Source organism: Macaca mulatta, chromosome 6 (genome assembly GCF_049350105.2).
Source record: "Macaca mulatta isolate MMU2019108-1 chromosome 6, T2T-MMU8v2.0, whole genome shotgun sequence".
Lineage (NCBI taxonomy): Eukaryota > Metazoa > Chordata > Mammalia > Primates > Cercopithecidae > Macaca > Macaca mulatta.
Window position 1 is genome coordinate 51,574,726 of NC_133411.1, and position 25,117 is coordinate 51,599,842.

The window sequence follows — 25,117 nt, forward strand, 5'->3', positions numbered from 1 at the left end:
CTGTGGAATCTGAGAACAGATATTTCGGATCCCTTTGAAGACTATAGGGCCAAAGGAAATATCCTCCGATAACTAAGAGAAAGAAGCTTTCTGAGAAACTTCTTTGTGTTCTGTGAAATGAGCTCACAGAGTTACAGCTTTCCCCTCAAGAAGCCTTTCGCTAAGACAGTTCTTGTGGAATTGGCAAAGTGATATTTGGAAGCCCATAGAGGGCTATGGTGAAAAAGGAAATATCCTCCGATGAAATCTGGAAAGAAGCTTTCTGAGAAACTGCTTAGTGTTCTGTTAATTCATCTCAGAGTTACATCTGTATTTCGTGGATCTCTTTGCTAGCCTTATTTCTGTGGAATCTGAGAACAGATATTTCAGATCCCTTTGAAGACTATAGGGCCAAAGGAAATATCCTCCGATAAGAAAGAGAAAGAAGCTTTGTGAGAAATTTCTTTGTGTTCTATGTAATCATCTCACAGAGTTACAGCTTTCCCCTCAAGAAGCCTTTCGCTAAGACAGTTCTTGTGGAATTGGCAAAGTGATATTTGGAAGCCCATAGAGGGCTATGGTGAAAAAGGAAATATCCTCCGATGAAATATGGAAAGAAGCTTTCTGAGAAACTGCTTAGTGTTCTGTTAATTCATCTCACAGAGTTACATCTGTATTTCGTGGATCTCTTTGCTAGGCTTATTTCTGTGGAATCTGAAAACAGATATTTCAGATCCCTTTGAAGACTATAGGGCCAAAGGAAATATCCTCCGAAAACTAAGAGAAAGAAGCTTTCTGAGAAACTTCTTTGTGTTCTGTGAAATGAGCTCACAGAGTTACAGCTTTCCCCTCAAGAAGCCTTTCGCTAAGACAGTTCTTGTGGAATTCGCAAAGTGATATTTGGAAGCCCATAGAGGGCTATGGTGAAAAAGGAAATATCCTCCGATGAAATCTGGAAAGAAGCTTTCTGAGAAACTGCTTAGTGTTCTGTTAATTCATCTCACAGAGTTACATCTATATTTCGTGGATCTCTTTGCTAGCCTTATTTCTGTGGAATCTGAGAACAGATATTTCGGATCCGTTTGAAGACTATAGGGCCAAAGGAAATATCCTCCGAAAACTAAGAGAAAGAAGCTTTCTGAGAAACTTCTTTGTGTTCTGTGAAATCATCTCACAGAGTTACAGCTTTCCCCTCAAGAATCCTTTCGCTAAGACAGTTCTTGTGGAATTGGCAAAGTGATATTTGGAAGCCCATAGAGGGCTATGGTGAAAAAGGAAATATCCTCCGATGAAATCTGGAAAGAAGCTTTCTGAGAAACTGCTTAGTGTTCTGTTAATTCATCTCACAGAATTACATCTGTATTTCGTGGATCTCTTCGCTAGCCTTATTTCTGTGGAATCTGAGAACAGATATTTCGGATCCCTTTGAAGACTATAGGGCCAAAGGAAATATCCTCCGATAACTAAGAGAAAGAAGCTTTCTGAGAAACTTCTTTGTGTTCTGTGAAATCATCTCACAGAGTTACAGCTTTCCCCTCAAGAAGCCTTTCGCTAAGACAGTTCTTGTGGAATTGGCAAAGTGATATTTGGAAGCCCATAGAGGGCTATGGTGAAAAAGGAAATATCCTCCGATGAAATCTGGAAAGAAGCTTTCTGAGAAACTGCTTAGTGTTCTGTTAATTCATCTCACAGAGTTACATCTATATTTCGTGGATCTCTATGCTAGCCTTATTTCTGTGGAACCTGAGAACAGATATTTCGGATCCGTTTGAAGACTATAGGGCCAAAGGAAATATCCTCCGAAAACTAAGACAAAGATGCTTTCTGAGAAACTTCTTTGTGTTCTGTGAAATCATCTCACAGAGTTACAGCTTTCCCCTCAAGAATCCTTTCGCTAAGACAGTTCTTGTGGAATTGGCAAAGTGATATTTGGAAGCCCATAGTGGGCTATGGTGAAAAAGGAAATATCCTCAGATGAAATCTGGAAAGAAGCTTTCTGAGAAACTGCTTAGTGTTCTGTTAATTCATCTCACAGAGTTACATCTGTATTTCGTGGATCTCTTTGCTAGCCATATTTCTGTGGAATCTGAGAACAGATTTTTCGGATCCCTTTGAAGACTATAGGGCCAAAGGAAATATCCTCCGATAACTAAGAGAAAGAAGCTTTCTGAGAAACTTCTTTGTGTTCTGTGAAATCATCTCACAGAGTTACAGCTTTCCCCTCAAGAAGCCTTTCGCTAAGACAGTTCTTGTGGAATTGGCAAAGTGATATTTGGAAGCCCATAGAGGGCTATGGTGAAAAAGGAAATATCCTCCGATGAAATCTGGAAAGAAGCTTTCTGAGAAACTGCTTAGTGTTCTGTTAATTCATCTCACAGAGTTACATCTATATTTCGTGGATCTCTTTGCTAGCCTTATTTCTGTGGAATCTGAGAACAGATATTTCGGATCCCTTTGAAGACTATAGGGCCAAAGGAAATATCCTCCGAAAACTATGAGAAAGAAGCTTTCTGAGAAACTTCTTTGTGTTCTGTCAAATCAGCTCACAGAGTTACAGCTTTCCTCTCAAGAAGCCTTTCGCTAAGACAGTTCTTGTGGAATTGGCAAAGTGATATTTGGAAGCCCATAGAGGGCTATGGTGAAAAAGGAAATATCCTCAGATGAAATCTGGAAAGAAGCTTTCTGAGAAACTGCTTAGTGTTCTGTTAATTCATCTCACAGAGTTACATCTATATTTCGTGGATCTCTTTGCTAACCTTATTTCTGTGAAATCTGAGAACAGATATTTCGGATCCCTTTGAAGACTATAGGGCCAAAGGAAATATCCTCCGAAAACTAAGAGAAAGAAGCTTTCTGAGAAACTTCTTTGTGTTCTGTGAAATGAGCTCACAGAGTTACAGCTTTCCCCTCAAGAAGCCTTTCACTAAGACAGTTCTTGTGGAATTGGCCAAGTGATATTTGGAAGCCCATAGAGGGCTATGGTGAAAAAGGAAATATCCTCCGATGAAATCTGGAAAGAAGCTTTCTGAGAAACTGCTTAGTGTTCTGTTAATTCATCTCACAGAGTTACATCTATATTTCGTGGATCTCTTTGCTAGCCTTATTTCTGTGGAATCTGAGAACAGATGTTTCGGATCCGTTTGAAGACTACAGGGCCAAAGGAAATATCCTCCGAAAACTAAGAGAAAAAAGCTTTCTGAGAAACTTCTTTGTGTTATGTGAAATGAGCTCACAGAGTTACAGCTTTCCCCTCAAGAAGCCTTTCGCTAAGACAGTTCTTGTGGAATTGGCAAAGTGATATTTGGAAGCCCATAGAGGGCTATGGTGAAAAAGGAAATATCCTCCGATGAAATCTGGAAAGAAGCTCTCTGAGAAACTGCTTAGTGTTCTGTTAATTCATCTCACGGAGTTACATGTATATTTCGTGGATCTCTTTGCTAGCCTTATTTCTGTGGAATCTGAGAACAGATATTTCGGATCCGTTTGAAGACTACAGGGCCAAAGGAAATATCCTCCGAAAACTAAGAGAAAGAAGCTTTCTGAGAAACTTCTTTGTGTTCTGTGAAATGAGCTCACAGAGTTACAGCTTTCCCCTCAAGAAGCCTTTCGCTAAGACAGTTCTTGTGGAATTGGCAAAGTGATATTTGGAAGCCCATAGAGGGCTATGGTGAAAAAGGAAATATCCTCCGATGAAATCTGGAAAGAAGCTTTCTGAGAAACTGCTTAGTGTTCTGTTAATTCATCTCACAGAGTTACATCTGTATTTCGTGGATCTCTTTGCTAGGCTTATTTCTGTGGAATCTGAAAACAGATATTTCAGATCCCTTTGAAGACTATAGGGCCAAAGGAAATATCCTCCGAAAACTAAGAGAAAGAAGCTTTCTGAGAAACTTCTTTGTGTTCTGTGAAATGAGCTCACAGAGTTACAGCTTTCCCCTCAAGAAGCCTTTCGCTAAGACAGTTCTTGTGGAATTGGCAAAGTGATATTTGGAAGCCCATAGAGGGCTATGGTGAAAAAGGAAATATCCTCCGATGAAATCTGGAAAGAAGCTTTCTGAGAAACTGCTTAGTGTTCTGTTAATTCATCTCACAGAGTTACATCTATATTTCGTGGATCTCTTTGCTAGCCTTATTTCTGTGGAATCTGAGAACAGATATTTCGGATCCGTTTGAAGACTATAGGGCCAAAGGAAATATCCTCCGAAAACTAAGAGAAAGAAGCTTTCTGAGAAACTTCTTTGTGTTCTGTGAAATCATCTCACAGAGTTACAGCTTTCCCCTCAAGAATCCTTTCGCTAAGACAGTTCTTGTGGAATTGGCAAAGTGATATTTGGAAGCCCATAGAGGGCTATGGTGAAAAAGGAAATATCCTCAGATGAAATCTGGAAAGAAGCTTTCTGAGAAACTGCTTAGTGTTCTGTTAATTCATCTCACAGAGTTACATCTGTATTTCGTGGATCTCTTCGCTAGCCTTATTTCTGTGGAATCTGAGAACAGATATTTCGGATCCCTTTGAAGACTATAGGGCCAAAGGAAATATCCTCCGATAACTAAGAGAAAGAAGCTTTCTGAGAAACTTCTTTGTGTTCTGTGAAATCATCTCACAGAGTTACAGCTTTCCCCTCAAGAAGCCTTTCGCTAAGACAGTTCTTGTGGAATTGGCAAAGTGATATTTGGAAGCCCATAGAGGGCTATGGTGAAAAAGGAAATATCCTCCGATGAAATCTGGAAAGAAGCTTTCTGAGAAACTGCTTAGTGTTCTGTTAATTCATCTCACAGAGTTACATCTATATTTCGTGGATCTCTTTGCTAGCCTTATTTCTGTGGAATCTGAGAACAGATATTTCGGATCCCTTTGAAGACTATAGGGCCAAAGGAAATATCCTCCGAAAACTATGAGAAAGAAGCTTTCTGAGAAACTTCTTTGTGTTCTGTCAAATCAGCTCACAGAGTTACAGCTTTCCTCTCAAGAAGCCTTTCGCTAAGACAGTTCTTGTGGAATTGGCAAAGTGATATTTGGAAGCCCATAGAGGGCTATGGTGAAAAAGGAAATATCCTCAGATGAAATCTGGAAAGAAGCTTTCTGAGAAACTGCTTAGTGTTCTGTTAATTCATCTCACAGAGTTACATCTATATTTCGTGGATCTCTTTGCTAACCTTATTTCTGTGAAATCTGAGAACAGATATTTCGGATCCCTTTGAAGACTATAGGGCCAAAGGAAATATCCTCCGAAAACTAAGAGAAAGAAGCTTTCTGAGAAACTTCTTTGTGTTCTGTGAAATGAGCTCACAGAGTTACAGCTTTCCCCTCAAGAAGCCTTTCACTAAGACAGTTCTTGTGGAATTGGCCAAGAGATATTTGGAAGCCCATAGAGGGCTATGGTGAAAAAGGAAATATCCTCCGATGAAATCTGGAAAGAAGCTTTCTGAGAAACTGCTTAGTGTTCTGTTAATTCATCTCACAGAGTTACATCTATATTTCGTGGATCTCTTTGCTAGCCTTATTTCTGTGGAATCTGAGAACAGATATTTCGGATCCGTTTGAAGACTACAGGGCCAAAGGAAATATCCTCCGAAAACTAAGAGAAAAAAGCTTTCTGAGAAACTTCTTTGTGTTATGTGAAATGAGCTCACAGAGTTACAGCTTTCCCCTCAAGAAGCCTTTCGCTAAGACAGTTCTTGTGGAATTGGCAAAGTGATATTTGGAAGCCCATAGAGGGCTATGGTGAAAAAGGAAATATCCTCCGATGAAATCTGGAAAGAAGCTTTCTGAGAAACTGCTTAGTGTTCTGTTAATTCATCTCACAGAGTTACATCTGTATTTCCTGGATCTCTTTGCTAGGCTTATTTCTGTGGGATCTGAAAACAGATATTTCAGATCCCTTTGAAGACTATAGGGCCAAAGGAAATATCCTCCGAAAACTAAGAGAAAGAAGCTTTCTGAGAAACTTCTTTGTGATCTGTGAAATGAGCTCACAGAGTTACAGCTTTCCCCTCAAGAAGCCTTTCGCTAAGACAGTTCTTGTGGAATTGGCAAAGTGATATTTGGAAGCCCATAGAGGGCTATGGTGAAAAAGGAAATATCCTCCGATGAAATCTGGAAAGAAGCTTTCTGAGAAACTGCTTAGTGTTCTGTTAATTCATCTCACAGAGTTACATCTATATTTCGTGGATCTCTTTGCTAGCCTTATTTCTGTGGAATCTGAGAACAGATATTTCGGATCCGTTTGAAGACTATAGGGCCAAAGGAAATATCCTCCGAAAACTAAGAGAAAGAAGCTTTCTGAGAAACTTCTTTGTGTTCTGTGAAATCATCTCACAGAGTTACAGCTTTCCCCTCAAGAATCCTTTCGCTAAGACAGTTCTTGTGGAATTGGCAAAGTGATATTTGGAAGCCCATAGAGGGCTATGGTGAAAAAGGAAATATCCTCCGATGAAATCTGGAAAGAAGCTTTCTGAGAAACTGCTTAGTGTTCTGTTAATTCATCTCACAGAGTTACATCTGTATTTCGTGGATCTCTTCGCTAGCCTTATTTCTGTGGAATCTGAGAACAGATATTTCGGATCCCTTTGAAGACTATAGGGCCAAAGGAAATATCCTCCGATAACTAAGAGAAAGAAGCTTTCTGAGAAACTTCTTTGTGTTCTGTGAAATCATCTCACAGAGTTACAGCTTTCCCCTCAAGAAGCCTTTCGCTAAGACAGTTCTTGTGGAATTGGCAAAGTGATATTTGGAAGCCCATAGAGGGCTATGGTGAAAAAGGAAATATCCTCCGATGAAATCTGGAAAGAAGCTTTCTGAGAAACTGCTTAGTGTTCTGTTAATTCATCTCACAGAGTTACATCTATATTTCGTGGATCTCTTTGCTAGCCTTATTTCTGTGGAATCTGAGAACAGATATTTCGGATCCGTTTGAAGACTATAGGGCCAAAGGAAATATCCTCCGAAAACTAAGAGAAAGAAGCTTTCTGAGAAACTTCTTTGTGTTCTGTGAAATCATCTCACAGAGTTACAGCTTTCCCCTCAAGAATCCTTTCGCTAAGACAGTTCTTGTGGAATTGGCAAAGTGATATTTGGAAGCCCATAGAGGGCTATGGTGAAAAAGGAAATATCCTCCGATGAAATCTGGAAAGAAGCTTTCTGAGAAACTGCTTAGTGTTCTGTTAATTCATCTCACAGAGTTACATCTGTATTTCGTGGATCTCTTCGCTAGCCTTATTTCTGTGGAATCTGAGAACAGATATTTCGGATCCCTTTGAAGACTATAGGGCCAAAGGAAATATCCTCCGATAACTAAGAGAAAGAAGCTTTCTAGAAACTTCTTTGTGTTCTGTGAAATCATCTCACAGAGTTACAGCTTTCCCCTCAAGAAGCCTTTCGCTAAGACAGTTGTTGTGGAATTGGCAAAGTGATATTTGGAAGCCCATAGAGGGCTATGGTGAAAAAGGAAATATCCTCCGATGAAATCTGGAAAGAAGCTTTCTGAGAAACTGCTTAGTGTTCTGTTAATTCATCTCACAGAGTTACATCTATATTTCGTGGATCTCTATGCTAGCCTTATTTCTGTGGAACCTGAGAACAGATATTTCGGATCCGTTTGAAGACTATAGGGCCAAAGGAAATATCCTCCGAAAACTAAGAGAAAGATGCTTTCTGAGAAACTTCTTTGGGTTCTGTGAAATCATCTCACAGAGTTACAGCTTTCCCCTCAAGAAACCTTTCGCTAAGACAGTTCTTGTGGAATTGGCAAAGTGATATTTGGAAGCCCATAGTGGGCTATGGTGAAAAAGGAAATATCCTCAGATGAAATCTGGAAAGAAGCTTTCTGAGAAACTGCTTAGTGTTCTGTTAATTCATCTCACAGAGTTACATCTGTATTTCGTGGATCTCTTTGCTAGCCATATTTCTGTGGAATCTGAGAACAGATTTTTCGGATCCCTTTGAAGACTATAGGGCCAAAGGAAATATCCTCCGATAACTAAGAGAAAGAAGCTTTCTGAGAAACTTCTTTGTGTTCTGTGAAATCATCTCACAGAGTTACAGCTTTCCCCTCAAGAAGCCTTTCGCTAAGACAGTTCTTGTGGAATTGGCAAAGTGATATTTGGAAGCCCATAGAGGGCTATGGTGAAAAAGGAAATATCCTCAGATGAAATCTGGAAAGAAGCTTTCTGAGAAACTGCTTAGTGTTCTGTTAATTCATCTCACAGAGTTACATCTGTATTTCGTGGATCTCTTTGCTAGCCTTATTTCTGTGGAATCTGAGAACAGATATTTCAGATCCCTTTGAAGACTATAGGGCCAAAGGAAATATCCTCCGATAAGAAAGAGAAAGAAGCTTTGTGAAAAATTTCTTTGTGTTCTATGTAATCATCTCACAGAGTTACAGCTTTCCCCTCAAGAAGCCTTTCGCTAAGACAGTTCTTGTGGAATTGGCAAAGTGATATTTGGAAGCCCATAGAGGGCTATGGTGAAAAAGGAAATATCCTCCGATGAAATATGGAAAGAAGCTTTCTGAGAAACTGCTTAGTGTTCTGTTAATTCATCTCACAGAGTTACATCTGTATTTCGTGGATCTCTTTGCTAGGCTTATTTCTGTGGAATCTGAAAACAGATATTTCAGATCCCTTTGAAGACTACAGGGCCAAAGGAAATATCCTCCGAAAATTAAGAGAAAGAAGCTTTCTGAGAAACTTCTTTGTGTTCTGTGAAATGAGCTCACAGAGTTACAGCTTTCCCCTCAAGAAGCCTTTCGCTAAGACAGTTCTTGTGGAATTGGCAAAGTGATATTTGGAAGCCCATAGAGGGCTATGGTGAAAAAGGAAATATCCTCCGATGAAATCTGGAAAGAAGCTTTCTGAGAAACTGCTTAGTGTTCTGTTAATTCATCTCACAGAGTTACATGTATATTTCGTGGATCTCTTTGCTAGCCTTATTTCTGTGGAATCTGAGAACAGATATTTCGGATCCGTTTGAAGACTATAGGGCCAAAGGAAATATCCTCCGAAAACTAAGAGAAAGAAGCTTTCTGAGAAACTTCTTTGTGATCTGTGAAATCATCTCACAGAGTTACAGCTTTCCCCTCAAGAATCCTTTCGCTAAGACAGTTCTTGTGGAATTGGCAAAGTGATATTTGGAAGCCCATAGAGGGCTATGGTGAAAAAGGAAATATCCTCCGATGAAATCTGGAAAGAAGCTTTCTGAGAAACTGCTTAGTGTTCTGTTAATTCATCTCACAGAGTTACATCTGTATTTCGTGGATCTCTTCGCTAGCCTTATTTCTGTGGAATCTGAGAACAGATATTTCGGATCCCTTTGAAGACTATAGGGCCAAAGGAAATATCCTCCGATAACTAAGAGAAAGAAGCTTTCTGAGAAACTTCTTTGTGTTCTGTGAAATCATGTCACAGAGTTACAGCTTTCCCCTCAAGAAGCCTTTCGCTAAGACAGTTCTTGTGGAATTGGCAAAGTGATATTTGGAAGCCCATAGAGGGCTATGGTGTAAAAGGAAATATCCTCCGATGAAATCTGGAAAGAAGCTTTCTGAGAAACTGCTTAGTGTTCTGTTAATTCATCTCACAGAGTTACATCTATATTTCGTGGATCTCTTTGCTAGCCTTATTTCTGTGGAATCTGAGAACAGATATTTCGGATCCCTTTGAAGACTATAGGGCCAAAGGAAATATCCTCCGAAAACTATGAGAAAGAAGCTTTCTGAGAAACTTCTTTGTGTTCTGTCAAATCAGCTCACAGAGTTACAGCTTTCCTCTCAAGAAGCCTTTCGCTAAGACAGTTCTTGTGGAATTGGCAAAGTGATATTTGGAAGCCCATAGAGGGCTATGGTGAAAAAGGAAATATCCTCAGATGAAATCTGGAAAGAAGCTTTCTGAGAAACTGCTCAGTGTTCTGTTAATTCATCTCACAGAGTTACATCTATATTTCGTGGATCTCTTTGCTAACCTTATTTCTGTGAAATCTGAGAACAGATATTTCGGATCCCTTTGAAGACTATAGGGCCAAAGGAAATATCCTCCGAAAACTAAGAGAAAGAAGCTTTCTGAGAAACTTCTTTGTGTTCTGTGAAATGAGCTCACAGAGTTACAGCTTTCCCCTCAAGAAGCCTTTCACTAAGACAGTTCTTGTGGAATTGGCCAAGTGATATTTGGAAGCCCATAGAGGGCTATGGTGAAAAAGGAAATATCCTCCGATGAAATCTGGAAAGAAGCTTTCTGAGAAACTGCTTAGTGTTCTGTTAATTCATCTCACAGAGTTACATCAATATTTCGTGGATCTCTTTGCTAGCCTTATTTCTGTGGAATCTGAGAACAGATATTTCGGATCCGTTTGAAGACTACAGGGCCAAAGGAAATATCCTCCGAAAACTAAGAGAAAAAAGCTTTCTGAGAAACTTCTTTGTGTTATGTGAAATGAGCTCACAGAGTTACAGCTTTCCCCTCAAGAAGCCTTTCGCTAAGACAGTTCTTGTGGAATTGGCAAAGTGATATTTGGAAGCCCATAGACTGCTATGGTGAAAAAGGAAATATCCTCCGATGAAATCTGGAAAGAAGCTCTCTGAGAAACTGCTTAGTGTTCTGTTAATTCATCTCACAGAGTTACATCTATATTTCGTGGATCTCTTTGCTAGCCTTATTTCTGTGGAATCTGAGAACAGATATTTCGGATCCGTTTGAAGACTACAGGGCCAAAGGAAATATCCTCCGAAAACTAAGAGAAAGAAGCTTTCTGAGAAACTTCTTTGTGTTCTGTGAAATGAGCTCTCAGAGTTACAGCTTTCCCCTCAAGAAGCCTTTCGCTAAGACAGTTCTTGTGGAATTGGCAAAGTGATATTTGGAAGCCCTTAGAGGGCTATGGTGAAAAAGGAAATATCCTCCGATGAAATCTGGAAAGAAGCTTTCTGAGAAACTCCTTAGTGTTCTGTTAATTCATCTCACAGAGTTACATCTATATTTCGTGGATCTCTTTGCTAGCCTTATTTCTGTGGATCTGAGAACAGATATTTCGGATCCCTTTGAAGACTATAGGGCCAAAGGAAATATCCTCCGAAAACTAAGAGAAAGAAGCTTTCTGAGAAACTTCTTTGTGTTCTGTGAAATCATCTCACAGAGTTACAGCTTTCCCCTCAAGAATCATTTCGCTAAGACAGTTCTTGTGGAATTCGCAAAGTGATATTTGGAAGCCCATAGAGGGCTATGGTGAAAAAGGAAATATCCTCAGATGAAATCTGGAAAGAAGCTTTCTGAGAAACTGCTTAGTGTTCTGTTAATTCATCTCACAGAGTTACATCTGTATTTCGTGGATCTCTTTGCTAGCCTTATTTCTGTGGAATCTAAGAACAGATATTTCGGATCCCTTTGAAGACTATAGGGCCAAAGGAAATATCCTCCGATAACTAAGAGAAAGAAGCTTTCTGAGAAACTTCTTTGTGTTCTGTGAAATCATCTCACAGAGTTACAGCTTTCCCCTCAAGAAGCCTTTCGCTAAGACATTTCTTGTGGAATTGGCAAAGTGATATTTGGAAGCCCTTAGAGGGCTATGGTGAAAAAGGAAATATCCTCCGATGAAATCTGGAAAGAAGCTTTCTGAGAAACTGCTTAGTGTTCTGTTAATTCATCTCACAAAGTTACATCTATATTTCTTGGATCTCTTTGCTAGCCTTATTTCTGTGGATCCTGAGAACAGATATTTCGGATCCGTTTGAAGACTATAGGGCCAAAGGAAATATCCTCCGAAAACTAAGAGAAAGAAGCTTTCTGAGAAACTTCTTTGTGTTCTGTGAAATCATCTCACAGAGTTACAGCTTTCCCCTCAAGAATCCTTTCGCTAAGAAACTTCTTGTGGAATTGGCAAAGTGATATTTGGAAGCCCATAGAGGGCTATGGTGAAAAAGGAAATATCCTCAGATGAAATCTGGAAAGAAGCTTTCTGAGAAACTGCTTAGTGTTCTGTTAATTCATCTCACAGAGTTACATCTGTATTTCGTGGATCTCTTTGCTAGCCTTATTTCTGTGGAATCTGAGAACAGATATTTCGGATCCCTTTGAAGACTATAGGGCCAAAGGAAATATCCTCCGATAACTAAGAGAAAGAAGCTTTCTGAGAAACTTCTTTGTGTTCTGTGAAATCATCTCACAGAGTTACAGCTTTCCCCTCAAGAAGCCTTTCGCTAAGACATTTCTTGTGGAATTGGCAAAGTGATATTTGGAAGCCCATAGAGGGCTATGGTGAAAAAGGAAATATCCTCAGATGAAATCTGGAAAGAAGCTTTCTGAGAAACTGCTTAGTGTTCTGTTAATTCATCTCACAGAGTTACATCTGTATTTCGTGGATCTCTTTGCTAGCCTTATTTCTGTGGAATCTAAGAACAGATATTTCGGATCCCTTTGAAGACTATAGGGCCAAAGGAAATATCCTCCGATAACTAAGAGAAAGAAGCTTTCTGAGAAACTTCTTTGTGTTCTGTGAAATCATCTCACAGAGTTACAGCTTTCCCCTCAAGAAGCCTTTCGCTAAGAAAGTTCTTGTGGAATTGGCAAAGTGATATTTGGAAGCCCATAGAGGGCTATGGTGAAAAAGGAAATATCCTGAGATGAAATCTGGAAAGAAGCTTTCTGAGAAACTGCTTAGAGTTCTGTTAATTCATCTCACAGAGTTACATCTATATTTCGTGGATCTCTTTGCTAGCCTTATTTCTGTGGAATCTGAGAACAGATATTTCGGATCCCTTTGAAGACTATAGGGCCAAAGGAAATATCCTCCGACAACTAAGAGAAAGAAGGTTTCTGAGAAACTTCTTTGTGTTCTGTCAAATAAGCTCACAGAGTTACAGCTTTCCTCTCAAGAAGCCTTTCGCTAAGACAGTTCTTGTGGAATTGGCAAAGTGATATTTGGAAGCCCATAGAGGGCTATGGTCAAAAAGGAAATATCCTGAGATGAAATCTGGAAGGAAGCTTTCTGAGAAACTGCTTAGAGTTCTGTTAATTCATCTCACAGAGTTACATCTATATTTCGTGGATCTCTTTGCTAGCGTTATTTCTGTGGAATCTGAGAACAGATATTTCGGATCCCTTTGAAGACTATAGGGCCAAAGGAAATATCCTCCGAAAACTAAGAAAAAGAAGCTGTCTGAGAAACTTCTTTGTGTTCTGTGAAATGAGCTCACAGAGTTACAGCTTTCCCCTCAAGAAGCCTTTCGCTAAGACAGTTCTTGTGGAATTGGCAAAGTGATATTTGGAAGCCCATAGAGGGCTATGGTGAAAAAGGAAATATCCTCCGATGAAATCTGGAAAGAAGCTCTCTGAGAAACTGCTTAGTGTTCTGTTAATTCATCTCACAGAGTTACATCTATATTTCGTGGATGTCTTTGCTAGCCTTATTTCTGTGGAATCTGAGAACAGATATTTCGGATCCGTTTGAAGACTACAGGGACAAAGGAAATATCCTCCGAAAATTAAGAGAAAGAAGCTTTCTGAGAAACTTCTTTGTGTTCTGTGAAATGAGCTCACAGAGTTACAGCTTTCCACTCAAGAAGCCTTTCGCTAAGACAGTTCTTGTGGAATTGGCAAAGTGATATTTGGAAGCCCATAGAGGGCTTTGGTGAAAAAGGAAATATCCTCCGATGAAATCTGGAAAGAAGCTTTCTGAGAAACTGCTTAGTGTTCTGTTAATTCATCTCACAGAGTTACATCTGTATTTCGTGGATTTCTTTGCTAGCCTTATTTCTGTGGAATCTGAGAACAGATATTTCGGATCCCTTTGAAGACTATAGGGCCAAAGGAAATATCCTCCGATAACAAAGAGAAAGAAGCTTTGTGAGAAATTTCTTTGTGTTCTATGTAATCATCTCACAGAGTTACAGCTTTCCCCTCAAGAAGCCTTTCGCTAAGACAGTTCTTGTGGAATTGGCAAAGTGATATTTGGAAGCCCATAGAGGGCTATGGTGAAAAAGGAAATATCCTCAGATGAAATCTGGAAAGAAGCTTTCTGAGAAACTGCTTAGTGTTCTGTTAATTCATCTCACAGAGTTACATCTATATTTCGTGGATCTCTTTGCTAGCCTTATTTCTGTGGATCTGAGAACAGATATTTCGGATCCCTTTGAAGACTATAGGGCCAAAGGAAATATCCTCCGAAAACTAAGAGAAAGAAGCTTTCTGAGAAACTTCTTTGTGTTCTGTGAAATCATCTCACAGAGTTACAGCTTTCCCCTCAAGAATCCTTTCGCTAAGACAGTTCTTGTGGAATTCGCAAAGTGATATTTGGAAGCCCATAGAGGGCTATGGTGAAAAAGGAAATATCCTCAGATGAAATCTGGAAAGAAGCTTTCTGAGAAACTGCTTAGTGTTCTGTTAATTCATCTCACAGAGTTACATCTGTATTTCTTGGATCTCTTTGCTAGCCTTATTTCTGTGGAATCTATGAACAGATATTTCAGATCCCTTTGAAGAGTATAGGGCCAAAGGAAATATCCTCCGATAACTAAGAGAAAGAAGCTTTCTGAGAAACTTCTTTGTGTTCTGTGAAATCATCTCACAGAGTTACAGCTTTCCCCTCAAGAAGCCTTTCGCTAAGACATTTCTTGTGGAATTGGCAAAGTGATATTTGGAAGCCCTTAGAGGGCTATGGTGAAAAAGGAAATATCCTCCGATGAAATCTGGAAAGAAGCTTTCTGAGAAACTGCTTAGTGTTCTGTTAATTCATCTCACAGAGGTACATCTATATTTCGTGGATCTCTTTGCTAGCCTTATTTCTGTGGATCTGAGAACAGATATTTCGGATCCCTTTGAAGACTATAGGGCCAAAGGAAATATCCTCCGAAAACTAAGAGAAAGAAGCTTTCTGAGAAACTTCTTTGTGTTCTGTGAAATCATCTCACAGAGTTACAGCTTTCCCCTCAAGAATCCTTTCGCTAAGAAAGTTCTTGTGGAATTGGCAAAGTGATATTTGGAAGCCCATAGAGGGCTATGGTGAAAAAGGAAATATCCTCAGATGAAATCTGGAAAGAAGCTTTCTGAGAAACTGCTTAGTGTTCTGTTAATTCATCTCACAGATTTACATCTGTATTTCGTGGATCTCTTTGCTAGCCTTATTTCTGTGGAATCTGAGAACAGATATTTCGGATCCCTTTGAAGACTATAGGGCCAAAGGAAATATCCTCCGATAACTAAGAGAAAGAAGCTTTCTGAGAAACTTCTTTGTGTTCTGTGAAATCATCTCACAGAGTTACAGCTTTCCCCTCAAGAAGCCTTTCGCTAAGACATTTCTTGTGGAATTGGCAAAGTGATATTTGGAAGCCCATAGAGGGCTATGGTGAAAAAGGAAATATCCTCAGATGAAATCTGGAAAGAAGCTTTCTGAGAAACTGCTTAGTGTTCTGTTAATTCATCTCACAGAGTTACATCTGTATTTCGTGGATCTCTTTGCTAGCCTTATTTCTGTGGAATCTGACAACAGATATTTCGGATCCCTTTGAAGACTATAGGGCCAAAGGAAATATCCTCTGATAACTAAGAGAAAGAAGCTTCCTCAGAAACTTCTTTGTGTTCTGTGAAATCATCTCACAGAGTTACAGCTTTCCCCTCAAGAAGCCTTTCGCTAAGACAGTTCTTGTGGAATTGGCAAAGTGATATTTGGAAGCCCATAGAGGGCTACGGTGAAAAAGGAAATATCCTCAGATGACATCTGGAAAGAAGCTTTCTGAGAAACTGCTTAGTGTTCTGTTAATTCATCTCACAGAGTTACATCTGTATTTCGTGGATCTCTTTGCTAGCCTTATTTCTGTGGAATCTGACAACAGAGATTTCGAATCCCATTGAAGACTATAGGGCCAAAGGAAATATCCTCCGATAACTAAGAGAAAGAAGCTTTCTGAGAAACTTCTTTGTGTTCTGTGAAATCATCTCACAGAGTTACAGCTTTCCCCTCAAGAAGCCTTTCGCTAAGACAGTTCTTGTGGAATTGGCAAAGTGATATTTGGAAGCCCATAGAGGGCTATGGTGAAAAAGGAAATATCCTCCGATGAAATCTGGAAAGAAGCTGTCTGAGAAACTGCTTAGTGTTCTGTTAATTCATCTCACAGAGTTACATCTATATTTCGTGGATCTCTTTGCTAGCCTTATTTCTGTGGAATCTGACAACAGATATTTCGGATCCCTTTGAAGACTATAGGGCCAAAGGAAATATCCTCCGAAAACTAAGAGAAAGAAGGTTTCTGAGAAACTTCTTTGTGTTCTGTCAAATCAGCTCACAGAGTTACAGCTTTCCACTCAAGAAGCCTTTCGCTAAGACAGTTCTTGTGGAATTGGCAAAGTGATATTTGGAAGCCCATAGAGGGCTATGGTGAAAAAGGAAATATCCTCAGATGAAATCTGGAAAGAAGCTTTCTGAGAAACTGCTTAGTGTTCTGTTAATTCATCTCACAGAGTTACATCTGTATTTCGTGGATTTCTTTGCTAGCCTTATTTCTGTGGAATCTGAGAACAGATATTTCGGATCCCTTTGAAGACTATAGGGCCAAAGGAAATATCCTCCGATAACAAAGAGAAAGAAGCTTTGTGAGAAATTTCTTTGTGTTCTATGTAATCATCTCACAGAGTTACAGCTTTCCCCTCAAGAAGCCTTTCGCTAAGACAGTTCTTGTGGAATTGGCAAAGTGATATTTGGAAGCCCATAGAGGGCTATGGTGAAAAAGGAAATATCCTCCGATGAAATCTGGAAAGAAGCTTTCTGAGAAACTGCTTAGTGTTCTGTTAATTCATCTCACAGAGTTACATCTATATTTCGTGGATCTCTTTGCTAGGCTTATTTCTGTGGAATCTGAAAACAGATATTTCGGATTCCTTTGAAGACTATAGGGCCAAAGGAAATATCCTCCGATATCTAAGAGAAAGAAGCTTTCTGAGAAACTTCTTTGTGTTCTGTGAAATCATCTCACAGAGTTACAGCTTTCCCCTCAAGAAGCCTTTCGCTAAGACAGTTCTTGTGGAATTGGCCAAGTGATATTTGGAAGCCCATAGAGTCCTATGGTGAATAAGGAAATATCCTCAGATGAAATCTGGAAAGAAGCTTTCTGAGAAACTGCTTACTGTTCTGTTAATTCATCTCACAGAGTTACATCTGTATTTCGTGGATCTCTTTGCTAGCCTTATTTCTGTGGAATCTGAGAACAGATATTCCGGATCCCTTTGAAGACTATAGGGCCAAAGGAAATATCCTCCGATAACTAAGAGAAAGAAGCTTTCTGAGAAACTTCTTTGTGTTCTGTGAAATCATCTCACAGAGTTACAGCTTTCCCCTCAAGAAGCCTTTCGCTAAGACAGTTCTTGTGGAATTGGCAAAGTGATATTTGGAAGCCCATAGAGGGCTATGGTGAAAAAGGAAATATCCTCCGATGAAATCTGGAAAGAAGCTTTCTGAGAAACTGCTTAGTGTTCTGTTAATTCATCTCACAGAGTTACATCTATATTTCGTGGATCTCTTTGCTAGCCTTATTTCTGTGGATCTGAGAACAGATATTTCGGATCCCTTTGAAGACTATAGGGCCAAAGGAAATATCCTCCGAAAACTAAGAGAAAGAAGCTTTCTGAGAAACTTCTTTGTGTTCTGTGAAATCATCTCACAGAGTTACAGCTTTCCCCTCAAGAATCCTTTCCCTAAGACAGTTCTTGTGGAATTCGCAAAGTGATATTTGGAAGCCCATAGAGGGCTATGGTGAAAAAGGAAATATCCTCAGATGAAATCTGGAAAGAAGCTTTCTGAGAAACTGCTTAGTGTTCTGTTAATTCATCTCACAGAGTTACATCTGTATTTCGTGGATCTCTTTGCTAGCCTTATTTCTGTGGAATCTAAGAACAGATATTTCGGATCCCTTTGAAGACTATAGGGCCAAAGGAAATATCCTCCGATAACTAAGAGAAAGAAGCTTTCTGAGAAACTTCTTTGTGTTCTGTGAAATCATCTCACAGAGTTACAGCTTTCCCCTCAAGAAGCCTTTCGCTAAGACAGTTCTTGTGGAATTGGCAAAGTGATATTTGGAAGCCCATAGAGGGCTATGGTGAAAAAGGAAATATCCTCCGATGAAATCTGGAAAGAAGCTTTCTGAGAAACTGCTTAGTGTTCTGTTAATTCATCTCACAGAGTTACATCTATATTTCGTGGATCTCTTTGCTAGCCTTATTTCTGTGGAACCTGAGAACAGATATTTCGGATCCGTTTGAAGACTATAGGGCCAAAGGAAATATCCTCCGAAAACTAAGAGAAAGAAACTTTCTGAGAAACTTCTTTGTGTTCTGTGAAATCATCTCACAGAGTTACAGCTTTCCCCTCAAGAATCCTTTCGCTAAGAAAGTTCTTGTGGAATTGGCAAAGTGATATTTGGAAGCCCATAGAGGGCTATGGTGAAAAAGGAAATATCCTCAGATGAAATCTGGAAAGAAGCTTTCTGAGAAACTGCTTAGTGTTCTGTTAATTCATCTCACAGAGTTACATCTGTATTTCGTGGATCTCTTTGCTAGCCCTATTTCTGTGGAATCTGAGAACAGATATTTCGGATCCCTTTGAAGACTATAGGGCCAAAGGAAATATCCTCTGATAACTAAGAGAAAGAAGCTTTCTGAGAAACTTCTTTGTGTTCTGTGAAATCATCTCACAGAGTTACAGCTTTCCCCTCAAGAAGCCTTTCGCTAAGACATTTCTTGTGGAATTGGCAAAGTGATATTTGGAAGCCCATAGAGGGCTATGGTGAAAAAGGAAATATCCTCAGATGAAATCTGGAAAGAAGCTTTCTGAGAAACTGCTTAGTGTTCTGTTAATTCATCTCACAGAGTTACATCTGTATTTCGTGGATCTCTTTGCTAGCCTTATTTCTGTGGAATCTGACAACAGATATTTCGGATCCCTTTGAAGACTATAGGGCCAAAGGAAATATCCTCTGATAACTAAGAGAAAGAAGCTTCCTCAGAAACTTCTTTGTGTTCTGTGAAATCATCTCACAGAGTTACAGCTTTCCCCTCAAGAAGCCTTTCGCTAAGACAGTTCTTGTGGAATTGGCAAAGTGATATTTGGAAGCCCATAGAGGGCTATGGTGAAAAAGGAAATATCCTCAGATGACATCTGGAAAGAAGCTTTCTGAGAAACTGCTTAGTGTTCTGTTAATTCATCTCACAGAGTTACATCTGTATTTCGTGGATCTCTTTGCTAGCCTTATTTCTGTGGAATCTGACAACAGATATTTCGGATCCCTTTGAAGACTATAGGGCCAAAGGAAATATCCTCCGAAAACTAAGAGAAAGAAGCTTTCTGAGAAACTTCTTTGTGTTCTGTGAAATCATCTCACAGAGTTACAGCTTTCCCCTCAAGAATCCTTTCGCTAAGACAGTTCTTGTGGAATTCGCAAAGTGATATTTGGAAGCCCATAGAGGGCTATGGTGAAAAAGGAAATATCCTCAGATGAAATCTGGAAAGAAGCTTTCTGAGAAACTGCTTATTGTTCTGTTAATTCATCTCACAGAGTTACATCCGTATTTCGTGGATCTCTTTGCTAGCCTTATTTCTGTGGAATCTAAGAACAGATATTTCGGATCCCTTTGAAGACTATAGGGCCAAAGGAAATATCCTCCGATAACTAAGAGAAAGAAGCTTTCTGAGAAACTTCTTTGTGTTCTGTGAAATCATCTCACAGAGTTACAGCTTTCCCCTCAAGAAGCCTTTCGCTAAGACAGTTCTTGTGGAATTGGCAAAGTGATATTTGGAAGCCCATAGAGGGCTATGGTGAAAAAGGAAATATCCTCCGATGAAATCTGGAAAGAAGCTTTCTGAGAAACTGCTTAGTGTTCTGTTAATTCATCTCACAGAGTTACATATATATTTCGTGGATCTCTTTGCCAGCCTTATTTCTGTGGAACCTGAGAACAGATATTTCGGATCCGTTTGAAGACTATAGGGCCAAAGGAAATATCCTCCGAAAACTAAGAGAAAGAAACTTTCTGAGAAACTTCTTTGTGTTCTGTGAAATCATCTCACAGAGTTACAGCTTTCCCCTCAAGAATCCTTTCGCTAAGAAAGTTCTTGTGGAATTGGCAAAGTGATATTTGGAAGCCCATAGAGGGCTATGGTGAAAAAGGAAATATCCTCAGATGAAATCTGGAAAGAAGCTTTCTGAGAAACTGCTTAGTGTTCTGTTAATTCATCTCACAGAGTTACATCTGTATTTCGTGGATCTCTTTGCTAGCCTTATTTCTGTGGAATCTGAGAACAGATATTTCGGATCCCTTTGAAGACTATAGGGCCAAAGGAAATATCCTCTGATAACTAAGAGAAAGAAGCTTTCTGAGAAACTTCTTTCTGTTCTGTGAAATCATCTCACAGAGTTACAGCTTTCCCCTCAAGAAGCCTTTCGCTAAGACATTTCTTGTGGAATTGGCAAAGTGATATTTGGAAGCCCATAGAGGGCTATGGTGAAAAAGGAAATATCCTCAGATGAAATCTGGAAAGAAGCTTTCTGAGAAACTGCTTAGTGTTCTGTTAATTCATCTCACAGAGTTACATCTGTATTTCGTGGATCTCTTTGCTAGCCTTATTTCTGTGGAATCTGACAACAGATATTTCGGATCCCTTTGAAGACTATAGGGCCAAAGGAAATATCCTCTGATAACTAAGAGAAAGAAGCTTCCTCAGAAACTTCTTTGTGTTCTGTGAAATCATCTCACAGAGTTACAGCTTTCCCCTCAAGAAGCCTTTCGCTAAGACAGTTCTTGTGGAATTGGCAAAGTGATATTTGGAAGCCCATAGAGGGCTACGGTGAAAAAGGAAATATCCTCAGATGACATATGGAAAGAAGCTTTCTGAGAAACTGCTTAGTGTTCTGTTAATTCATCTCACAGAGTTACATCTGTATTTCGTGGATCTCTTTGCTAGCCTTATTTCTGTGGAATCTGACAACAGATATTTCGAATCCCATTGAAGACTATAGGGCCAAAGGAAATATCCTCCGAAAAATAAGAGAAAGAAGCTTTCTGAGAAACTTCTTTGTGTTCTGTGAAATCATCTCACAGAGTTACAGCTTTCCCCTCAAGAAGCCTTTCGCTAAGACAGTTCTTGTGGAATTGGCAAAGTGATATTTGGAAGCCCATAGAGGGCTATGGTGAAAAAGGAAATACCCTCCGATGAAATCTGGAAAGAAGCTTTCTAAGAAACTGCTTAGTGTTCTGTTAATTCATCTCACAGAGTTACATCTATATTTCGTGGATCTCTTTGCTAGCCTTATTTCTGTGGAATCTGAGAACAGATATTTCGGATCCCTTTGAAGACTATAGGGCCAAAGGAAATATCCTCGGAAAACTAAGAGAAAGAAGGTTTCTGAGAAACTTCTTTGTGTTCTGTCAAATCAGCTCACAGAGTTACAGCTTTCCTCTCAAGAAGCCTTTCGCTAAGACAGTTCTTGTGGAATTGGCAAAGTGATATTTGGAAGCCCATAGAGGGCTATGGTGAAAAAGGAAATATCCTGAGATGAAATCTGGAAAGAAGCTTTCTGAGAAACTGCTTAGAGTTCTGTTAATTCATCTCACAGAGTTACATCTATATTTCGTGGATCTCTTTGCTAGCCTTATTTCTGTGGAATCTGAGAACAGATATTTCGGATCCGTTTGAAGACTATAGGGCCAAAGGAAATATCCTCCGAAAACTAAGACAAAGAAGCTTTCTGAGAAACTTCTTTCTGTTCTGTGAAATGAGCTCACAGAGTTACAGCTTTCCCCTCAAGAAGCCTTTCGCTAAGACAGTTCTTGTGGAATTGGCAAAGTGATATTTGGAAGCCCATAGAGGGCTATGGTGAAAAAGGAAATATCCTCCGATGAAATCTGGAAAGAAGCTTTCTGAGAAACTGCTTAGTGTTCTGTTAATTCATCTCACAGAGTTACATCTATATTTCGTGGATCTCTTTGCTAGCCTTATTTCTGTGGAATCTGAGAACAGATATTTCGGATCCCTTTGAAGACTATAGGGCCAAAGGAAATATCCTCCGAAAACTAAGAGAAAGAAGGTTTCTGAGAAACTTCTTTGTGTTCTGTCAAATCAGCTCACAGAGTTACAGCTTTCCTCTCAAGAAGCCTTTCGCTAAGACAGTTCTTGTGGAATTGGCAAAGTGATATTTGGAAGCCCATAGAGGGCTATGGTGAAAAAGGAAATATCCTGAGATGAAATCTGGAAAGAAGCTTTCTGAGAAACTGCTTAGAGTTCTGTTAATTCATCTCACAGAGTTACATCTATATTTCGTGGATCTCTTTGCTAGCCTTATTTCTGTGGAATCTGAGAACAGATATTTCGGATCCCTTTGAAGACTATAGGGCCAAAGGAAATATCCTCCGAAAACTAAGAGAAAGAAGCTGTCTGAGAAACTTCTTTGTGTTCTGTGAAATGAGCTCACAGAGTTACAGCTTTCCCCTCAAGAAGCCTTTCGCTAAGACACTGCTTGTGGAATTGGCAAAGTGATATTTGGAAGCCCATAGAGGGCTATGGTGAAAAAGGAAATATCCTCCGATGAAATCTGGAAAGAAGCTTTCTGAGAAACTGCTTAGTGTTCTGTTAATTCATCTCACAGAGTTACATCTGTATTTCGTGGATGTCTTTGCTAGCCTTATTTCTGTGGAATTTGAGAACAGATATTTCGGATCCCTTTGAAGACTATAGGGCCAAAGGAAATATCCTCCGATAACTAAGAGAAAGAAGCTTTCTGAGAAACTTCTTTGTGTTCTGTGAAATCATCTCACAGAGTTACAGCTTTCCCCTCAAGAAGCCTTTCGCTAAGACAGTTCTTGTGGAATTGGCAAAGTGATATTTGGAAGCCCATAGAGGGCTATGGTGAAAAAGGAAATATCCTCAGATGAAATCTGGAAAGAAGCTTTCTGAGAAACTGCTTAGTGTTCTGTTAATTCATCTCACAGAGTTACATCTGTATTTCGTGGATCTCTTTGCTAGCCTTATTTCTGTGGAATCTGACAACAGATATTTCGGATCCCTTTGAAGACTATAGGGCCAAAGGAAATATCCTCCGATAACTAAGAGAAAGAAGCTTTCTCAGAAACTTCTTTGTGTTCTGTGAAATCATCTCACAGATTACAGCTTTCCCCTCAAGAAGCCTTTCGCTAAGACAGTTCTTGTGGAATTGGCAAAGTGATATTTGGAAGCCCATAGAAGGCTACGGTGAAAAAGGAAATATCCTCAGATGACATCTGGAAAGAAGCTTTCTGAGAAACTGCTTAGTGTTCTGTTAATTCATCTCACAGAGTTACATCTGTATTTCGTGGATCTCTTTGCTAGCCTTATTTCTGTGGAATCTGACAACAGATATTTCGAATCCCATTGAAGACTAGAGGGCCAAAGGAAATATCCTCCGATAACTAAGAGAAAGAAGCTTTCTGAGAAACTTCTTTGTGTTCTGTGAAATCATCTCACAGAGTTACAGTTTTCCCCTCAAGAAGCCTTTCGCTAAGACAGTTCTTGTGGAATTGGCAAAGTGATATTTGGAAGCCCATAGAGGGCTATGGTGAAAAAGGAAATATCCTCCGATGAAATCTGGAAAGAAGCTTTCTGAGAAACTGCTTAGTGTTCTGTTAATTCATCTCACAGAGTTACATCTATATTTCGTGGATCTCTTTGCTAGCCTTATTTCTGTGGAATCTGAGAACAGATATTTCGGATCCCTTTGAAGACTATAGGGCCAAAGGAAATATCCTCTGATAACTAAGAGAAAGAAGCTTTCTGAGAAACTTCTTTGTGTTCTGTGAAATCATCTCACAGAGTTACAGCTTTCCCCTCAAGAAGCCTTTCGCTAAGACATTTCTTGTGGAATTGGCAAAGTGATATTTGGAAGCCCATAGAGGGCTATGGTGAAAAAGGAAATATCCTCCGATGAAATCTGGAAAGAAGCTTTCTGATAAACTGCTTAGTGTTCTGTTAATTCATCTCACAGAGTTACATCTGTATTTCGTGGATCTCTTTGCTAGCCTTATTTCAGTGGAATCTGACAACAGATATTTCGGATCCCTTTGAAGACTATAGGGCCAAAGGAAATATCCTCTGATAACTAAGAGAAAGAAGCTTCCTCAGAAACTTCTTTGTGTTCTGTGAAATCATCTCACAGAGTTACAGCTTTCCCCTCAAGAAGCCTTTCGCTAAGACAGTTCTTGTGGAATTGGCAAAGTGATATTTGGAAGCCCATAGAGGGCTATGGTGAAAAAGGAAATATCCTCAGATGACATCTGGAAAGAAGCTTTCTGAGAAACTGCTTAGTGTTCTGTTAATTCATCTCACAGAGTTACATCTGTATTTCGTGGATCTCTTTGCTAGCCTTATTTCTGTGGAATCTGACAACAGATATTTCGGATCCCTTTGAAGACTATAGGGCCAAAGGAAATATCCTCCGAAAACTAAGAGAAAGAAGCTTTCTGAGAAACTTCTTTGTGTTCTGTGAAATCATCTCACAGAGTTACAGCTTTCCCCTCAAGAATCCTTTCGCTAAGACAGTTCTTGTGGAATTCGCAAAGTGATATTTGGAAGCCCATAGAGGGCTATGGTGAAAAAGGAAATATCCTCAGATGAAATCTGGAAAGAAGCTTTCTGAGAAGCTGCTTATTGTTCTGTTAATTCATCTCACAGAGTTACATCTGTATTTCGTGGATCTCTTTGCTAGCCTTATTTCTGTGGAATCTAAGAACAGATATTTCGGATCCCTTTGAAGACTATAGGGCCAAAGGAAATATCCTCCGATAACTAAGAGAAAGAAGCTTTCTGAGAAACTTCTTTGTGTTCTGTGAAATCATCTCACAGAGTTACAGCTTTCCCCTCAAGAAGCCTTTCGCTAAGACAGTTCTTGTGGAATTGGCAAAGTGATATTTGGAAGCCCATAGAGGGCTATGGTGAAAAAGGAAATATCCTCCGATGAAATCTGGAAAGAAGCTTTCTGAGAAACTGCTTAGTGTTCTGTTAATTCATCTCACAGAGTTACATCTGTATTTCGTGGATGTCTTTGCTAGCCTTATTTCTGTGGAATTTGAGAACAGATATTTCGGATCCCTTTGAAGACTATAGGGCCAAAGGAAATATCCTCCGATAACTAAGAGAAAGAAG